This window comes from Eptatretus burgeri, chromosome 5, assembly GCF_056783735.1.
Source record: "Eptatretus burgeri isolate ZD-2024b chromosome 5, Ebu_testis_v1, whole genome shotgun sequence".
Lineage (NCBI taxonomy): Eukaryota > Metazoa > Chordata > Myxini > Myxiniformes > Myxinidae > Eptatretus > Eptatretus burgeri.
The window spans coordinates 111,573,999-111,581,498 of NC_140965.1; the positions used below are offsets into that span (position 1 = coordinate 111,573,999).

The 7,500-nt window shown below is 43.0% G+C and overlaps 1 long non-coding RNA gene across 1 annotated transcript in view; it reads left to right on the forward strand.

Annotated features, from left to right (window-relative positions):
• The first annotated feature begins 5,509 nt into the window (after window positions 1-5,509).
• LOC147027166 (uncharacterized) overlaps window positions 5,510-7,500 on the forward strand; it is a 20,325-nt gene continuing 18,334 nt past the window's right edge. The window contains exons 1-2 of the long non-coding RNA XR_015057962.1: window positions 5,510-5,606; window positions 5,724-5,758. This is a non-coding gene — a long non-coding RNA (uncharacterized LOC147027166). The remainder of the gene's footprint in view (window positions 5,607-5,723; window positions 5,759-7,500) is intronic.

Below are 7,500 nucleotides of genomic sequence, written 5' to 3' on the forward strand. Positions count from 1 at the left end.
TCAGGGTGATGAGGCATGAACCATTCACTCAAGTTGTTGGAGCACGAAGCACTCGATCAGGGTGATGAGGCATGAACCATTCACTCAAGTTGTTGGAGCAAGAACCACTCGTTCAGGGTGACAGAGCATGAACCATTCACTCAAGTTGTTGGAGCAAGAACCACTCGTTCAGGGTGACAGAGCATGAACCACTCCATGAGGTTAATGGAGCATAAACCACTCGCTCAGGGTGACGGAGCATGGCCCACTCGCTGAGGGTGATGGAGCACGAACCACTCGCTCAGTGTGACGGAGCACGGACCACTCTAACAGCGTGACGGGGCACGAACCACTCAATCAGGATGACGGAGCATGAACCACTCACTTCAGGTGACCCAAAAGACCCAGATGACTCAAAAGACTGAGATGACACAAAAGACTGAGATGACACAAAAGACCCAGATGATCCAAAAGACCCCAAAAAACCGAGATGACCCAAAAGCCACTGCGGACCAAAAAGACCCTGAAGACCCAACAGTCCCCGATGACCCAAAAGACCCCAAGGACCAAAAAGACCCAGAAGACCCAAAAGACCCAAAAGACCAAGAGTACCAAAATTACCCAAAAGACCTCAAGGACCCAAAATATCCAGATGAACCAAAAGTCCCCAAGGATGCAAAAGACCTTGAGGACCCAAAATACCACAAAGAGCCAAATGACTCAGAAGAACCAAAATATGCTGAGGACCCAAAAGACCCACAAGACCCATTAGACCTTTAGACCTTTTAAAAATCCTTAAGACCCCATTTACCTTTAAGACCCTTAATATCTATCCATCCATCCATCCATTGGGATCATACTCTGTGCAGAGCGTTGGGGCTGCCTTAGCTGTCTCCTTGGCTATTGGGCACAATCCTGGACGGGTTGCCACTCTGACACTTAATATCCCTTGGACCTTTAAGTTCCTTTCAACACTTTAAACACCTTTAGATCCCTTCACCCTTTAGACTATATATACCCTTATGACCCCAAGAACATTTAGACCTTTACACCACTGAAGTCCCTTTCGACCCCTTTGACGTTCTTTTCATTTCGACCCCTTCAGCCTTCAGACAGATTAGACAGCTTAGACCCTTGACATTTCGAGCTTTAGACCACTTGGACCTTTTTATATTACAAATAAATATAATATCACTAATATTACCAATATATTTGTACAAAATTAATGTTTGCATTATGATTGGTTTAAATCATGACAACACAGCAAATCTGTGGCGTCAATTTCAGCAACGACATGTGGAGAGGCGAGTGCAGCGAGCCGATCTACGCTAGTCATCAATATAATAACTGGAATTTAACAATTAAAAATACCATTCTACACTTTCCATTATCCACATAAAACCCTCCCAGCTATTGAGGACACCTCTAGCTGTGCATATCTCTCCACAACTACAGAATATTTGTCTGTGTGCTCTTTTTACCACACAATGATGATGACTCCATATATAAAACTCATTTTTTTGAACATGTATCAAGTTGTACCCATCCATCTTAACTTTGTTCCTCATATGTGGTGACCCCAAATGACTCCATGGTATCTGGCTGCCTGTGAGTTCTGCAATAACCAGCCCTGGCATTGCATCTGAGGCTTTCTATGACTCTGTGGGTTTGATCCAATCTGTAAATGTTTCAACCAAGATTAAGACAACTGGTACATCCTGCCTCATTGACCTGACAATGACTTTTCATCCAGCCTCTTTTGTTCCTCTCCTGCCCCTCTTGAATAATCAAATGATTTTATTCTCACAGCTCATATGAATCTGGGTAATGTTGGACAGTGACCTCACTGCCGCAGAATATGGTTGTTTGCACTGGCCAACTGACAGAGGCTGCAATGTGCCCTCTCACAAAAAGATTGGACCACCATCTCCACAGCATCCTGATATTGATTCAGCCTGGGATGACCTTCACAAAAGCCAACCTTCTCTCATGCATTGGTTTACTCCATCCTGCCTGCAGCTATCTCATCAATTCTGTAGGCCTTGGTACACTGAATGCTGTGGTGAGGCAGTTGCAATCAAGTAGCTTGTTTTATTCACATGACAAGCTAACCACACTGAGCATAACTTTATCACACTTTGTAAGACTCATAAGGTTTGCCAAAAGTGAATGGTGAATGTGCCCTTCCTGAAAAAGGCAGAAAACATTATCTTCCTCATTTCAAGGATGAACTCTCAACCCAGTTTCCTTCCACAGTCTTGGTGGTGTCTTGTTAACTCCTTCTTTGGTGTATCATCTCATCCAACTCAAAAAGTGTCACGTCAGACTCCACTAGAGGGAATGCGGAATGTCTCAACTCAGTGTTTGCCTCCAAAACCAAACTCATTCCCACTCTATCCTATATTTTGTTTGTGCTTCACCTTAGGTTGCCTCCCATCTGCTCAGAAGAAGCCAACATAACTCCACTAAACATAGACGATGCAAAAACAATGTATCAACTATAGGTAGGCATCAGTACCTCCAAAAATAGCAGTCATAATCAATAATCACAGCTCTCATCATCATTCCTCTTTTCAAACAACCTGAACTTTGACCATCTGTTCTGGATTCCAACCCAGTTACTCAACTCCACTATCTACATATTGCTGCTTGTCTCTCAGCAATGGTTGGAAGGCCCTAAATCTCAAACAAGAAGTCAGGACCATCTCCCACAAAATATCTCCGGAAATGTATATAGCGTAGCATCCAGCAGTGCTTGTCAAGCTCAACGCTTGTGGCATATAAGACCATCTTCAAACCTGGCTTTGACTTCCTCCACTCGCACAGGCAATGCATTTCTTTCAAAGGAACTCCCTCTTTCTCCTCTCCCAGTGGAGGATGGAGTGCCCAAGGCATCACCTTTTGTAGAAATGCCTCTGAAGACCGTTCAATGGCATATTTTCATCCAGTGCTTCAAACAAGCAGTGCACCAACATCTCAGGTCTTCTGTCATCCCCACCTGCAATCTTTCCTCCCACATTAATCCTATCTAACCAAAATTTCTGAATTGTAGGTAATTGTAATTGCTTACCTCATCTCTCCACTCATTTCCTGCTCCTTTGTTTCCTTGCTTGTTGCGTCCAACTGCTGCCCCATTGACACACAATAGTGTCAATAGGTTGGTTCCCATTTTAGGATTTGTCTCCTCAATCTTCCATCAACCTGTATGTTGTGTTGCAAAATTTTATTTTTGGGATGAACTGGATTGAAATTTAATATTGTTCTTATGACACTAATTAATAGTAAATCAATTATGTTAATTTGCGAATTAAGATATGTTCATTATTACAGTACACAAACCTGAGTCATTGATTCCATCTGCAGTCATTCAAATTAGTTTTTTTTTAATATTCATTTAGAAAATCGTTTTGAGAGAAAATTGCAAATAACTGAGCCAAAAAAATTGACTATCTCGTCGTTTTATCATTAACCATCTCCAATTAAAAAAAAAATGGAACAAGAAGAGCACTCGGTAGAGCGCATACCTCTGCCAGTACGAATCAAATCAGTTCATCCTTGTCACACACCCAACATGTCCACAAAATTTAATCCAGATCCGTCCACAACTTTTTCAGATATCCTGCACACAAACAAACAGACAAACAAACAAGAAGAAGATGTCGTGCAGAGCAGATACTTGCAAAATCCATAAAACAAATGTGACCTCATAAATAATTGGTGGTTGAATTCAATGACCAAATATGCAACTCTTCTTCAAATTTCAAGTGAATCGGATGAAATTGACAATTTCAGAAATATGGCCTATGTTGACCTTTTGGCCAATGTGGACTTTGAAAATAATTGGTGGTTGAATTCAGTGACCTGAAATATAAATCCTTTTCAAATTTCAAGTCAATGGGATGAAAATTGAAGATTTTAGAAATCCCAGCTTCGTTGTTGACCTTGGGCCGATGTTGACCTTTTGGTCTATGTTGACCTCAAAAAGAATTCGCTGGATTAATTCAGTGACCTGAAATGTATATCCTCTTCATATTTCAAGTCAATCGGATGAAAATTGAGGATTTTTGAAATACCACCTTAGTTGTTGACCTTTTGACCTCAAAAACAATAGACCGTCATTTTGAGAACCTCGACCATGTGGTGAAGTCTCGTGAAAATCGGTTTAAAATTGCGACCTGTAGGTGACAAACAGACAGACGCGCAGACAGACACAGACAGACAGACAGACAGAACAACAACATCGACTAACCAATATACTTGAAAAATCTTCGATTCTGCAAGTGTCAAACAGACAAACAAACAAACAGACAGAAAGGGGTGAAAACATAACCTCCTTCACCTTCGGTGGTGGAGGCAATTACTATGATGAGCATATTTGAGATGGTTTAGTGAAGCTTTTCCCAAGGGAATTCGACAGAACTTAAAGCAAAGGTTCCATTTTTATTTTCGCTAAATTTTCTCGGAACGTGTGCATTATAAATACCTGTTTCTCACGTGTGTGTGTGTGTGTGTGTGTGTGTGTGTGTGCTCTCTGTGTCTCTGTGTCTCTCTGTCTCTCTGTCTCTCTGTCTGTCTGTCTGTCTGTCTGTCTGTCTGTCTGTCTGTCTGTCTCTCTCTCTCTCTCTCCCCCCCTCCCTCTCACCTCTTTCTCCCACCTCTCTTTATCTCCCCCCCTCCAACCTCTTTCTTCCACCTGTCTCTCTCTGTCTCTCTCTGTCTCTCTCTGTCTCTCCCTGTCTCTCTCTGTCTCTCTCTCTCTCCCTCTCCCTCTCCCCTTAGTATTCCTGTCAGCGAAGAAGTGGGTGGTATTTGCTCATACAGTATTAATGGTACAACAATTACACATATTTCAGCAGACAATAATATAACAAATCTTTTTTTGATTGATTAATAACATCGTTCTGGTGATGTGGTTATTTGCAGTGCATTGACAGTTATTTTGTGCCTGGTGTTGGCTTTATGGTTAGCTTGGGAGGGTTGAGGATCCCTGGGTCCTGAGTTCTAAATCCAGCTTGGTTGTTGAATTAACAATTCGTGGAGTTTGACTTAGCCTGTCATTTATCCTTCCAAGGTCAGCAAAATGAGTACCAGCTTCCTGGGATGATTGATCCATTTGGGTATCCTGTGTCGGAGTGGTGACCTGTCCAGTATTGTGCCCAATCACCTGGAGACTGCTTTGCAGCACCAACATTCTGTCCAGAGCATTCTCCCAATGGATTTTTTTGGATTGGATAGTGATTTTGTCCTGCAGTTTGCCTTGATCTTTTTTCTTTTCTTTTTTTGTATATGTTGTCGAGGCTCGTGGAAGAGTTAATTTTGTTGGTTTCTCATGAGTTTGTGTCCCAGAGTAGATCCCAGAGCAGAATCTGCTGTGCTGCACTTGCACTGTGAAAGCATTACCAAGTTGCTCTCTTAATTCAGCACACAGCAGTACCACCACTATGTGGTGAGTTACTGCTTAATTTCAAACCACACCTCGCAGAGATCTGTTAAGGCAACTTCACCTTTGGCCTCGAAGGACAATTTGTCACTGTCTTCTCCCGACAGTTGTAAAACAACTTGCTCTTAACCTGTGTCTGCTGCCCAGCCCACCCACTGTTCAGGATCACATAGCAGAATGGAAGAAAGTATTTCTTAAAATATTCCTTCTTATCCGTAATTTTACTTCTTGCATGTTGTCTGCTCACTCCTATGTTTGCCTGCTTTCACTGAAGTCCTGACTGATTTTCTCTTGCTTCCAACAGGGTTTGCTGGTGCTGACAGCACTCAACTTTTACAGGTACCATGGCAGCTGGCAGATTTTATTTTATTTTTGCTTCATCGTTGCTGAAAGCTTAAAGTTGTAAACCGTTATGACATTGACACAAGGATAAATTGCTTTGAAAGTAATGTCCTATTTGAATATTCCAGGGTGATAATCTCCCTCTCCATTTCAAAGTACGCGAATGGCACTGAAGGTACTGTGTGAGGTGCTGTGAATGAGGTATCCGGCCTCACTTCGCATCCTCATATGCCATGTGTCGTCTGCCACCGCAAAATGAAATCGGAAAAAAGAAAGTCAATTTGAAAACATCAGTGTTTGCTAACTCTGAAGACAATGAGCTTCAAACCCATCCCAACTCGATGTATATATATATATATATATATATATATATATATATATATATATATATATATATATATATATATATATATATATCCCATCTCTCTCTCTGGTTGCTTTGAAAGAAGAGAGAAGAGAGATGGGGGAGAGATGGGAGAGAGAGAGAGAGAGAGAGAGATGAGAGAGAGAGATGAGAGAGAGAGATGAGAGAGAGATGAGAGAGAGAGATGAGAGAGAGAGAGATGAGAGAGAGAGATGAGAGAGAGAGATGGGAGAGAGAGATGGGAGAGAGAGAGATGGGAGAGAGAGAGATGGGAGAGAGAGAGATGGGAGAGAGAGAGATGGGAGAGAGAGAGATGGGAGAGAGAGAGATGGGAGAGAGAGAGATGGGAGAGAGAGAGATGGGAGAGAGAGAGATGGGAGAGAGAGAGATGGGAGAGAGAGAGATGGGAGAGAGAGAGATGGGAGAGAGAGAGATGGGAGAGAGAGAGATGGGAGAGAGAGAGATGGGAGAGAGAGAGATGGGAGAGAGAGAGATGGGAGAGAGAGATGGGAGAGAGAGAGATGGGAGAGAGAGAGATGGGAGAGAGAGAGATGGGAGAGAGAGATGGGAGAGAGAGAGATGGGCGAGAGAGAGATGGGCGAGAGAGAGAGGGGCGAGAGAGAGATGGGCGAGAGAGAGATGGGCGAGAGAGAGAGAGAGAGAGATGGGCGAGAGAGAGATGGGCGAGAGAGAGATGGGCGAGAGAGAGATGGGCGAGAGAGAGAGAGAGAGAGAGAGAGAGAGAGAGAGAGAGAGAGAGAGATGGGGGAGAGAGAGAGAGAGAGATGGGTGAGAGAGAGAGAGAGAGAGAGAGAGAGAGAGAGAGAGAAAAGAGAGACAGGAGGTGGTGTGCAGAGAAAGAGGAGCTCAAGGAGATGGGAGGGTTGAGGGGTGAGGGTGGGGTGAGGGTGAAGCATGGAAGAGGGAGAGGGAGAGGAGGGAAAACAGAGGGGAGGGAGGGAAGAGAGAGGAGTGAGAGAAGAGAGAAGGAGAGCAGCATACCACGCGATACCGGGGTGAAAGTTCTTTCAATCATCGATAACGAAAGTGAACTTGTTGCTATTTTAGACTTCGATTTCTTAGTATCCGCATTCTCAACCATCACCAATATGGACTCTCAGAGTGTTTGGTTTTCAAATATTTTTGCATATTGGACGTATTACAGTAATGAATCAGGTTTATTGAACAAAGTCAGCATGTAACTTTTGGACTGTCTTCTTTAACCTTCCCAAAATAGTTCCAAACTGAACTTCTGGATCTTTTAAACAGCATGTTGTCAAAACTTTGTCAGTCGATGTATTACCTGCCTGTCTGTAAACAAAGCAATCAGCAAACTTTACCAGCCATCTCCAACTGCCTTGCGATTCATTTTAAA